Source organism: Myotis daubentonii, chromosome 1 (genome assembly GCF_963259705.1).
Source record: "Myotis daubentonii chromosome 1, mMyoDau2.1, whole genome shotgun sequence".
NCBI classification, from domain to species: Eukaryota; Metazoa; Chordata; class Mammalia; order Chiroptera; family Vespertilionidae; genus Myotis; species Myotis daubentonii.
The window spans coordinates 226,007,164-226,019,298 of record NC_081840.1 but is presented as its reverse complement, the minus strand read 5'-3'; positions in this window follow the sequence as shown (position 1 = coordinate 226,019,298).

Below are 12,135 nucleotides of genomic sequence, written 5' to 3'. Positions count from 1 at the left end.
ACTTGGTGAATGATTGGCTCAGGGGGGAACAGGGTTTAATTTGTTTTCTATTTGTGCTGTTTATTATTATCATAAGTAGTGGGTATTGGAATAAGTGGCCAATTATTCCCTTCTTGATTCCACTTCTTTCAGCTATTTGTCTCTAAAAAGAAAATTATGAAAATGGAGCTTTGATTAGCTTCACTTACTATTATAATAACTGGGGTTATCACTCCTAGTTTATTGAGTGGAGTCATTGTTTTAATTTGCATAAGTGGCTTTTGGGTAGGCAAAGATGCAATTAAAGTAAAAGCTCAATATCAATTAATATAGGAGAACAATTATTTAGATATGGCCATACATTAAAGAGAACAAATGCCTGACTCGAGAGTTTGCCAACATTTCCATTGTGTTCACTCTGGCTGCCAAAGACTGATGGAGGAAAACAAAGAAAAGGAGATGAAATATAGATGGGCTGAGCCAAATGGCACCTCTGCAGATGAGATGAATAGAGAGTTTGTCATTTTTTTTTAACCAAAATATTAACTATTTGAAAGAACACATTTTTGTTGTAAAATAATAGCAACAACAACAACCACCTCAAACAATAAGATGGTGTTGATGTTAAAAATGAACAAATATCCCCCCCCCATCACAACTTTCTACTGGCCAGGGCGCAGGGGTAACCTCTATTAACAGATAGGTGGTGATTCTTCCAGGTTGAAAGTGTCCTTCAAGAGATTCTGTGCATTTTACAGGTAGCCTTTGACCTATTTCCTGATCTGATGGAGTCTACTTGATAGTTTAGTTCATAGTTTTCTGGTTAGCAGAGCTGCCATCATATGGGAGAGTAGACAATGGGAACAAGAGAGAGTGGACAGAAAGCCAGGAAAATAGGGTCAAGTGAAGGTTGAATACAAAAAACAGATGCTGGACATGAAACTAGGACAGGCTTAGGAATGAAGGCTAAGAAGTCCTTCTCTGCCTTCATTTTCTCTCTCCAACCTGAGCCCTCAAACCCCTTGCTGGTGAGTTGTCCCCCTGCTTTCTCCTAAAGTGTTCTCCCAAAGGTCACCCAGGAACCATTTGGTCATACATTTGATGACCTTCCCTCCACTTTTACCTTCCTTGACCTTGATCCCTCTTTGACATGCCATCTGTGGTCTTCTTTGTGGATCTTCCCTTTCCTTGGCTCCCATGACAATAGGCTGTTCTGTTCCAGTTCGTAAGCATCCCTGACCACTCCTGCCCTGATTGTCATCCTGACTGCTCCTCTTCTTCCAGTCCTTGAATTGTAGGCATCACCTCCAACTCTGCTCTTTTCCTGCTCCTCTTTCCTGTGCATTTCTCATTTCTTGCATGTTTAATTCATGTCCGTGACTTCATCAGTGATCTCTATGAGGGAGACTCTGAAATTTTATAGATACGGATAGAATTGAGGATATGACTCATTTCCTTGACCTTCCTGGAGTTCTGATCTCCCGTTTTCTGTTACCCTCTAGACATGTCCCATTTGTATTTCCAATTCAGCGTTTCTGAAACTGAACTTGTTTGCTTCCCATGTAGCAAACTCCTTATCATGGCCTCCAGGGGCCTTCCTGACCTCTCCCTATCTACCTGTCCAGTCTCATCTCTTGCTGCCACCCCCATAAGCACCCTTCTTCTCAGTTACACCTACCTAACTGCAGCTGCGTGACCATGTCATGTTCTCACGTGCCTCCATGCTATTAACTGTGTTCCCTCCACTGATATACCCCTTTCCTGGGCCTGGCTTTTTTCTTTCTTTCTTTTTTTCTTTCTTTTTCCCCTACCAACTCTTTTTAACCCTAAAAGCCTCTCTCAGCTGTCACCTTCCATAGGAAGACTTCCTTGAACTCCTGGAGATGACACCTCTCTGCCGTCTCCTGCGACAGCCTCTGGAAACTTCTACTGTAGGACTTATCACACTGCAGTGTATGTGGCTGTTTCCTGGTTTCTGTTCCATCTAAACTGTGAGCCCTTTGAAGGGAAGGACCGTGTCTTTGGTCTTTGCCCCTCCAGGTCTGAGAAAATGTCTCACACAAGTAAGTACTTAAGAAATCCTGGGAAAGCATGAGAACCATCACCTCCCTCTTAGCTTCTCTGTTTGCTGATGGGAAAGTGATTTCAAACTTGTATCTCTAACTGTGCTTCCCCCCCTAACTCCAGAACCATGTCCTTTGCCACATCTCCTCTGGAATGACCAGCAGGTTTATCGGAGAGAGAGCAGGTGTTATGCAAAACTGTGGATTCCTTGGCCCACTATTCCCTCCTCAGTAAAGGCCCAGTTATTTGCCCAGGTGCTCAGAGCAAGAGCCTGAGACACATCCTTAGTTCCTCTCTTTTTCTTCCACTCCACAGCAAATACAATAATATATTCTATAACCTTTATCTTACCACATATTGGGGATATGGCTGTTTTTCGACTTCTTTAACAATGTCACATTAGTCCCAGCCACCATCACCTCTCACCCAGACTCCTATAGTGCCTTCTCTCTGGTCCCTGTATGTCCACCCTTTCTTCTGTACAAATGGTACCTCCACACAGGAGCTTTCACACAGCTACCCTTCAGGGTTTGGCCTTTGGCTGGCCCTCCAGATTCACTTCCTACTCCCCACCCCTGTGGACTCTGCTGCGCCCACATGGACTCCTTGTGGGTCCTGAACACACCAGACAGGTGCCCACTTCCCCTTCCCATTCTCTGCCCCAAACACTATCCTGCCAGAACTCAGTGTGAATCACTCCCTTTCTCCCTCCGGTCTCTGCTCAGAAGTCACCTCCACATAGAAGACTTCTCTGATGGCACTGTCTTTCTTTTTATTTTATCTTTTAATATATATTTTTATTGATTTCAGAGGGGGAGAGAGGGAGAGAGAGAGAGAGAGAGAGAGAGAGAGAGAGAGAGAGAGACATCAATGATGAGAGAATTATTGATCGGCTGCCTCCTACATGTGGGGATCAAGGCCGCAACCAGAGCATGTGCCTTGACCAGGAATTGAACCTTGACCACCTGGGTTATAGTTCAATGCTCAACCACTGAGCCACACTGGGCCAGCTGTAGGCATTTCCTATAAAAGCACCTCCCTGAACTGCTAGTCTCTTCCCCTGATTGTTTTCCTTTCCCCCTTGATATTTTACATTTATTTATATATCTATTGATGTCCTCTTCTCAAGAGTATAGAAGCTCCCTAAGGTCTTTGTCAACCTCATTGCTGCAGCCTGGCATCTGGAACAGTTCCTGGGACTAGAGCAGGGGCTCAATGTTTGATGAATGGATGGATTATTCTAGATCTTGGAGGTGGTGTGTCATCTCTGAGTCCCCACTTGTCTCCCTGCCTGTGTGTGGTCACCAAGTCTTCAGTCTTCCTAGTGCTAGTTCAGTGAACATTTATTGTGCAAACTATCTTACTGTGCTTATTATTGAGCTACGTACTTCCCACAGTGGCTGTATCGAACGAGGGAGTGAATGTGACAAGACCGTTGTACACTCTCAATGTCATTGGCCCCACACCAATGTCATTTTTCTTCCAGTCCCACTGTGATGACACTAACTAATGTTCCTTTCGCTTCAAACAGGAGCCTCTAAATGATTCCCTGCTTCCAAGCTCTCCCCAGATAATAGATTCCAAATGCTGCTGCCCACTTACTAGTAATCTTCTAAAGCATCGCTACAATTATGCTCTCCTACTCAAAACCTTGACTGCTTTTCAATCCCTGACCACATAGTGTACAAATTCCCTGGCTTGGAACAAGATCCTCCCCAACCTGGATCCAGACTGCCTTTTCTTGTCTCCCTTTCTCCCCCACCAGAGCTCTCAACCTGAAATCCAGACCTCAGAGCAAGTGAGCACCACACTGCCGTCCTCCCTAGGTTTTTCCACTTCTAGGGGATCTTCCTCTGCTCTTAATGGCATTAAGGTCTTTCTCTTGAGGGGGTATTCTTACCCCCATCCTACCTTTCCTTAAAGGGAGAAGGGAGGGAGAAGATGCAAGGAACACTTTAATTGTCTCTCTCTCCTCTTTCCATTCAGATTGGGAAGGCAGGGAAAGTCTGATCTCTGTTTGTCCAAGCTTCTCTGACTGTGTGTCCCTCCCTTTAAAACAGGCCGTGTGGTTCTGTCTCTGGGACCTGCCTGCCAACAATAAGCATGTATTCACTGCTCCTGCCTCTGAAAGGCAGGGTTCCAAAGGCAGGCTTAGCTTGCCTGTCCGAGCCAGTAGTCAGGGGAGATCGTGGGAAACCTACATTTGCTCCAGGATAAGCTATGCTGTCCAATCCAGCCTTTCTGGATTATAAGGCCGATGTTCTGGTCTCCGTGCATCTGACTCTATTTTTTACCTCGTGCTGAACTCTGAAGAGAAGGAGCAATTAATTGCTACTCTCCCTTAAATTCAAATATCACCCAGATGACCCTTTTTACCAACTGCTCTACAATATCGATTTTTATAATGTCTATTCAGATTTGTAATCTACCATCATAAGCATATAGGAAGAAGAGGCACTGTTATATACTATCCTTCTTCTTAAATCCCTTTAGAACTCAGGTTCATGGGTTAGTATTCATTTGCATGGAGGCCATAATGGGCTAATACATTTGATAGTAAGAAAAAAAAGTAAAAATAAAGTAGATATGATGAGAAATGGGATGTTTCCCGTTTCCTAGAATTTTGGCTGAAGCTCGGAAGCTAGTTACCACGTAGGACAAATCCCCCACAAATGAAGAGGGGGGTATGGGGGATGGGGGTTGCCTAGGGTAGCTGGCGTTTTCCAACAAGAAAAAGACAGTGTTGCTGTTTTACCATCTGGGTGGGCTCTGTTGGTGCCCGCGATCTGAAGCAGCTGTGTAACTAGAGTGGAGAGAGAATATGTTTTGTTCTGCCGTTTACATCTCACCCTAAACACGTGAACAAGGGTTGGTTTTCTTGAAAGTAATGATAAGTCAATGAACTGGGTCAAAGAGCAGACCCTGGGAGCTCGGCACGAGGAGAAGGGTGCTAGTTTTATATCATGGGTTTATAAAAGGCTGTCTGTTTTCGGAAATATGCGCAATTACATCAGCCCTGGCTGTTGCTGCTCTTGATAATGCACCATTAGTCATCTTTCTTCCCACAAATCCTCATCACGTGAGCTCAAGAGATTCAATGCTGAATTTCAAATCCACTTCAGGAATATTTTCACAACTGGTGTGTTAGAAGCCTGGCATCATTTGAATAAAAGTCACTTGTTTGAAGATCAGTGGGAAAGTTGGGGAATAAACAAGCTCCTGGTCATTGATTATGTTTTAAAAGTGTTACCAATGAATTGAGCCTTAACGTTCCTTGTGTAACTCTTAAAATCTATATTGCTATACTAGGTACCATGAAAATTCGATGGACTTGCGAGTTTAGAGGTTGGAAATTATAGTTGGTGAGGGTAAATGATGAAGCTATGACAAATGTTTATGTCCCTTTCCAAGTGAAAGAAGTTTGAAAAGGCTGCATAAGCTGGTGAACACAAATGACGTCCACTATCTACCTACTAAAGCTAAAGCACTTTTTATACAACGTACTAGAGGCCTGATGCACAAAATTTGTGCAAGAGTAGGCCTTCCTTCCCCTGGCTGCCGGCACTGGCTTCCCTCTGGCACTGGGACCTGGGCTTCCCTCACAGCCCCAGCTTCATCCAGAAGGTCATCTGGAAAGATGTCTGGTCTAATTAATATTATGCTTTTATTATTATAGATTAGCCAGGGTTCCCCAGAGAAATAAAAACAACAGGATGTCTCTATTTTCATGTCTATCTATTATTTGTATCTATCTTGAAGTCTGTCTATCTATCATCTATCTATCATTTATTGATATATTTTAAAGAATCGGCTTACACAATTATGGAGGCTTGGTGAGTCCAAAATCTTCAGGGTATACCAGCAGGCCAGAGACCCAGGGAAGGGTTGTAATTCAAGTCCAAAGTCAGTCTGCTGCCTGAATTCCTTCTTGCATGGGTGGGGTCAGTCTTTTTCTATTCAGGACTTCGACTGATTGAATGAGGCCCACCATTATGGAGGGCCATCTACTTTACCCACTGTCCACCAATTTATGTTAATCTCATCCAAAAAGCACCTTTGCAGAAACATCTAGAATAATGTTTGACCAACTATCTGGGCACTGTAGCCCATAAAATTGACACATAAAATTAACCATCACATAAGATAATGTGAAGAACTATTAATTTTTGGTTGTTATTTGTCTTTTTCAAGAGAAAGCTACCAAGATGGCAAAATTACTGCTATTTGAGGAATAGCCACAGATTGAGATGTTAAACTGGAAAGGAGAAGACTTAGGCACATATAATACTACAAAGATAGTGGCACCATCCAGAGATATATAATGTGTGTATAAGGTTGTATTTCCTATGCCTTTCAAAATGCTCCAATGCCTGCATGGGATAGGCAGAGAGCACAACCAGGATTCTCGGAGAAGACACATTTTGACTCAAGACTGCACCATCAGGAACTGTGACTTCTGACCACAGTGGGTCCTGAGCCGACTCACTACTGGCCTCCTGTGGTGAGTGTCAAACTTTTTTCTCTCAAGTCCCAACTTGCCTGGTCCACTTTACCGCACAGAGACAAGGTCACCAAATCTGCAGCCTCCCCCTCATCACACCTCTTCCCTTTCCATCTCAATGAATAGATTTCCTGGATTTTACCCAAACCAGATTCCCTGCTGTGTGTCAGCCCTATCCTTTCCACCTTCTCCAGGTCCCGGCTCAGGTGAAAAAAATAAATCCTTACAAATAAATATGTGATGTGCTATGCACTTAATATCTTATGGCAATTAAGATTTTTAACCCTGATGTCTGCTATGGCAAGCTTACGGATGGCAGGATTTTATGTAAACCCTATGTTATGTATTTATTTACCAAAGTTACTTTGATGTCTTTGGACATGTGCAGGAGTGAGGATAATGGAGAGAAAGGCAGATGTACAAAAAGGCAGAGCAAAGTGTGAAGTGTGTGTAGGTGGAGAGACTGAGAGTTCCTTGCTCTTTGTATCGAGTACTCAAGATACATTAGTGCACATGGGGCATGGCGACCAGAATCACCCACAAACCGGGCATTAAAGGCACAGACAACAGCTATGTGGTAGGCAGTTAGACAGACATGAACAGCGTCGGAACAATAGGCCAGCTACGGAAGGTCACCAGGGCAGAAAGCCCTGGGTACCTAGCAACGAGCAAAACTGGGAAAACAAGGACCTTGCCCCCAGGGTGACCTTTCCTTCCTAGCTTATCGGTGGTCATGTGGTTTAGATCCCAGGACCTTTCATGCCACTGGTCATGTGCTTCGGACCCCCCTCCCCGCCCTTTCCTGCCCTGGCATGCCACTAGTCATGCAGTTTATTTTATTTTTTTAAAAGATTTTTATTGATTCAGAGAGGAAGTGGGATGGAGAGAGAGATAGAAACATCAATGATGAGAGAGAATCATTGATCGGCTGGCTGACTCCTGCACACCCCACACTGGGGATCAAGCCCGCAACCCAAGCATGTGCCCTGACCGGGAATCGAACTGTGACCTTCGGGTTCATAGGTCGACACTTAACCACTGAGCCACGCTGGCTGGGCTAGTCATGCAGTTTAGACCCCTCCTTAAAGGCAGAACCGGGGGTCTGAGAATAGCCTCATATGACTCCCATATAAGCCCTTGCAGGACCATCCCCTTAATTAAGCATTAAGCCCTCAGGACAATGAGGTTCTGAACAGCACCAAATAATCGTAAGAACAAAACTTCAAGTCTGCTGACCACAGAGGCATCCTTTTCCTCCACACATTCACACCTTCTGATTTTTGTATGAAATAGCTCAAATGTAGATATGAGCAAATCTTAACACACACACACACACACACACACACACACACACACACACTCTCTTCAGGCCAAGCAACACATGGTCATGTCCTGAAATTTTGTAACCTGTGGCCTTCAATATCTCAGTTGCATCGCTGTGTTTCTCTAGAGTTACAATTTTGACTTTCTTTTATTTTTTTTTAAATATATTTTATTGATTTTTTACAGAGAGGAAGGGAGAGAGATAGAGAGTTAGAAATATCGATGAGAGAGAAACATCGATCTGCTGCCTCCTGCACATCTCCTACTGGGGATGTGCCCGCAACCAAGTTACATGCCCTTGACCGGAATCGAACCTGGGACCCTTGAGTCCGCAGGCCAACGCTCTATCCCCTGAGGCAAACCGGTTTCGGCTTGACTTTCTTTTCTAGATCACTAAGTGCCAAATAAACTTCAAGATCTGATTTTGAGGAAGACTTCGTTATTCCTGGTTGTTGGTATCTACTGAAATCTCTCTTTGCTTAGAGGTGAGTTTTCATTTTGTTTAGCTAACTGTTGATGAAGAAAAGATGTCTTAAAAATTCCAACCCTTCTATCCATTATTCTTTTATCTCAAAAATTTTTACTTAAAATAGAAGGTGTGAATGTGTGGAGAAAAGGATGCCTCTGATAGATCCACTGTCCTTTAAAGCTAAGCTGAAATAGCCCTAAACTTCTTTCAATGGTTTTGAATCTTTGTGAGGCTGACATTTGTTATAAATGTAGCTTTTCAGTTTTATTTATCTAGAAATATCATTATTTGTTAATGCATGCTGCCACCTAGTGGAACAGCTGAAGGGCTGTATCAGGGATTCAGACTTGGCTTTGTACCTGAATTTTGGTGTTAGGCTTTGTCCAAATTATGTAACACTAGAGGCCCGGTGCACGGATTCTGCACATTGAAAGTAAATTAATTAGAAGGTGGCCAGCAGGGCGGGACTGGGCCAGACAGGCCGGACACACCCTAGAGCCAACCTCCTGCGGTCCCTCCCTGGCCTGCCACACTTGGGGAAGCGCCGCTCTAAGGGTGTCTGTGGAGTGAGCAGGGTCCCTTCAGCAGGTGGGGTCCCTTGGCCTGGCCTGTGGGGATTGGGCCGAAACCAGCAGTCTGACATCCCCTGAGGGGTCCTGTAGTGTGAGAGGGCACTCTGCAAAGTTGTTGTCACTTGGCAGCTCCTGCATTGAGTGTCTGCCCCCTGGTGGTCATTGCGTATCATAGTTACCAGTCGGACAGTCGCTTAGCCTTTAATATATATATAGATGCTTTTTAATCTTTAAAAAACACACACAGATTAAGAGCTATGTAGTTAGACTTTTTTTTTTTGACACAGCACACTTTCTTTTTGCCAAAGTTTCTTTCTTTATTAAGAGAGATATCAGTTTTAATCTAAAGAATTGATAATGCTCTCGAAGACTGTTGTGAATTACTAGCCACCTCTTGTAAAGGGTGTCCCAAAATTCACGCAAGATTTGAATTTTACGCCATTTGTGCCATAAAGTGTTGCCAAAGAAAAAAAAGATAGCGTGACAGCTGACAGTTCAGGGTTATTAAAAATGGAGCGCTACATGAAAGAAAAACACGTTTTCATTGTTGAGCAATATTTTAAAAATAATGAAGGTTTGGCAGCCACAGTTCGCAATTTTCGTGCAAAATATGGTCGGAATAGTGATTTAACTTCATCAACTGTGAAGAGATTAATTTTAAAATTTAGGGAGACTGGATCAATTAGTGATCTTAAACACCCTGGCCGTCCTTCAACAAGTCGTTCAACACAAAACATCGAAGCAGTTCATGAGAGTGTTGCTGAGAGTCCAGGGACATCAATTTGGCGCTGTGGTCAAGAATTGGACATTTCAAAAAGCTCTCTACAGCGTATTCTCATGAAAGATTTGCATCTTCCTGCTTACAAAGTTCAATTGACTCAAGAACTGAAGCCTACTGACCCCGCCCAGCGAAGAGAGTTCGTTGAATGCATTATGGAACAACAACATGTGGATGCTGATTTTTCAAACAAAATCATCTTCAGTGATGAGGCTCGTTTTCATCTTGATGGCTTGGTTGATCAACAAAATTGTCGCATTTGGGGCTCAGAAAAATCCACGAGTGATTGTTGAGAAACAAGTGCATCCACAGCGTGTCACTGTTTGGTGCGGATTCTGGGCTGCAGGCATCCTTGGACCATTCTCCTTTGAAAATGCGGCTGCTCAGGCAATAACAGTTAATGGTGCTCGCTATCGCGACATGATAATCCATTTACCTGATATGCTATTCCATACATAACCCTATACTGTATACTTTTTGAATTAATAAAAAAATTTACAATTTTTAATTATAAACCTTTGTTTTCTATCAAAATTACTTCTTGCGTGAATTTTGGGACACCCTTTATATTTGCCATGACTGGGTTTGGTGTTGCTGGGTGGGAGGGATGACTTGCAAACTGATGTGTAATCATTTCCTAGTACAGGATGCAACCTGGCGTGGCTGTTATCATCCACTATTTCAAGGCCACCTGTCTACTCTTCACTATATAAACCATTCCAAATGCTAAGATTTATAGAATATAAAAATGGGAGTCACTGTGAGGATTGTATCAATGGAGAAATGAAACCAAACTGACAGCTAGCTTAAAGCCATCATCTGTCACATGTAAACCGAGCCAGGAATTTTATCTTTTACAGTGAAACTGCCTTAGGGCCAATTCATTGTGCAGTGAAAATGCTTGCAGAGAAAATGCTTGAGGCAAAGATGTTTACAGCAAAAATGTTTATGGTGAATATACCTAGTAGCGGTTCTCAGAAGGCTTGGGAATGACACCTAACATACTTTCAATGCTTGCTGGTGTCAGGCTCTCCTTCATTCTCCTAGCATCCCTGGGAGGATTGTATTCTCACTCTCCCCATTTTACTTGTCAGCAACTTGCCCAAGGACATCTATGAAGTGGAGGAAGTGAGGCTTCAAACCCATGTGGTATGGGTTCGGAGCTTGGTTCTTCACCCCTGCCTCCATGGCTTCTGATGACATCATCTACTCACAGGACAGTTCCAAACTGAAATTGGCCACAGCCAACTTTAGAAATAGCCCCAAGGTACCAGACAATCATGACCTTCTTTATTTCCCCCTCCACTGAGTGCCATGTAGATCTAGCTCAACATTTCTTAGGAGAGATGTATCACTTAGGGTTTCCTTTTGGAAAGCCACCAAAACAACTGTGGCTAAGATTATATGAAAGAGGAGTTTGTTAGAGGGATGTTGAGAGGATGGGGAGTGAGAGGAGAGCTGGAGAACCTGGCTAAAAAATAGGATGGGAAGTCTCACCGACGTGCCTGGTATGGGTGGATATGCTTCAGAAATGCCTCAAAACTCAGGGCACTGCTTGCTGCTGGAACAAGGGACTCTATTTTATATGAGTCTTGAGACAATGAGTCTGATTGTCCAAGCTCAGGGCTGTACAGAATGGGGAGAGAAAGGTTTTAACGAAAGGAGACTTTGGGTCCTTCTACCTGGAGATAGAAAGTGTGGGCCTGGTTGGTGTGGCTCAGTGGTTGAGCATCGATCTATGAATCAGGAGGTCATGGTTCAATTTGGATCAGGGCACATGCCTGGGTTGGAGGCTTGACCCCCAGTAGGGGGCATGCAGGAGGCAGCCTATCAATGATGCTTTCATCATTGATATTTCTATCTCTCTCCCTTCCTCTCTGAAATTTAAAAAAAATATATTTAAAGTGTGGGACTTCAGTAGTGGGAGGAAGGACCTCATATTTACTATTTATTGAATGGACTGGGCAAGAGGTGAGTATGAGCGGGGAGAAAGAGGGAGCGAGAAGGAAAGGGATTGGAAGACAATTAGAACAAGTAGGTGGTAAGGTAGGGTTCAAACTTGGGTAATGGAAGAGAGACTGGGGAGAAGAAAGGGTTGAAGAGGATGACTTACCAGCAGTTTCATTTTTCTTTGTCCCCCCTCCCCTCCCTTATTCACCAGGTTCTGAGCCATCACGTCCTGCCTGAGTATATTTGGGTGGGTCTGAGAATTAAAGATTGTCTATTTCCAAGTCTATCTTCTGGCCTGAAGACCCTCTCTTCAGAATGCTGACCTCTCCCCTCAAGCCCTAAATCTCATCTTAGTATCATTTTGTTCCCAGTGTTTTTAATCCAAAGTCATTTTTCTTCTAATAGAGAGCAGCAAGTAGGGCCCATCTTTTTAATGTAATTTCAGAAGTGGACCATTCCCCTTGATTACAAGCAAAACCAAACCTAATATTACTTTGGA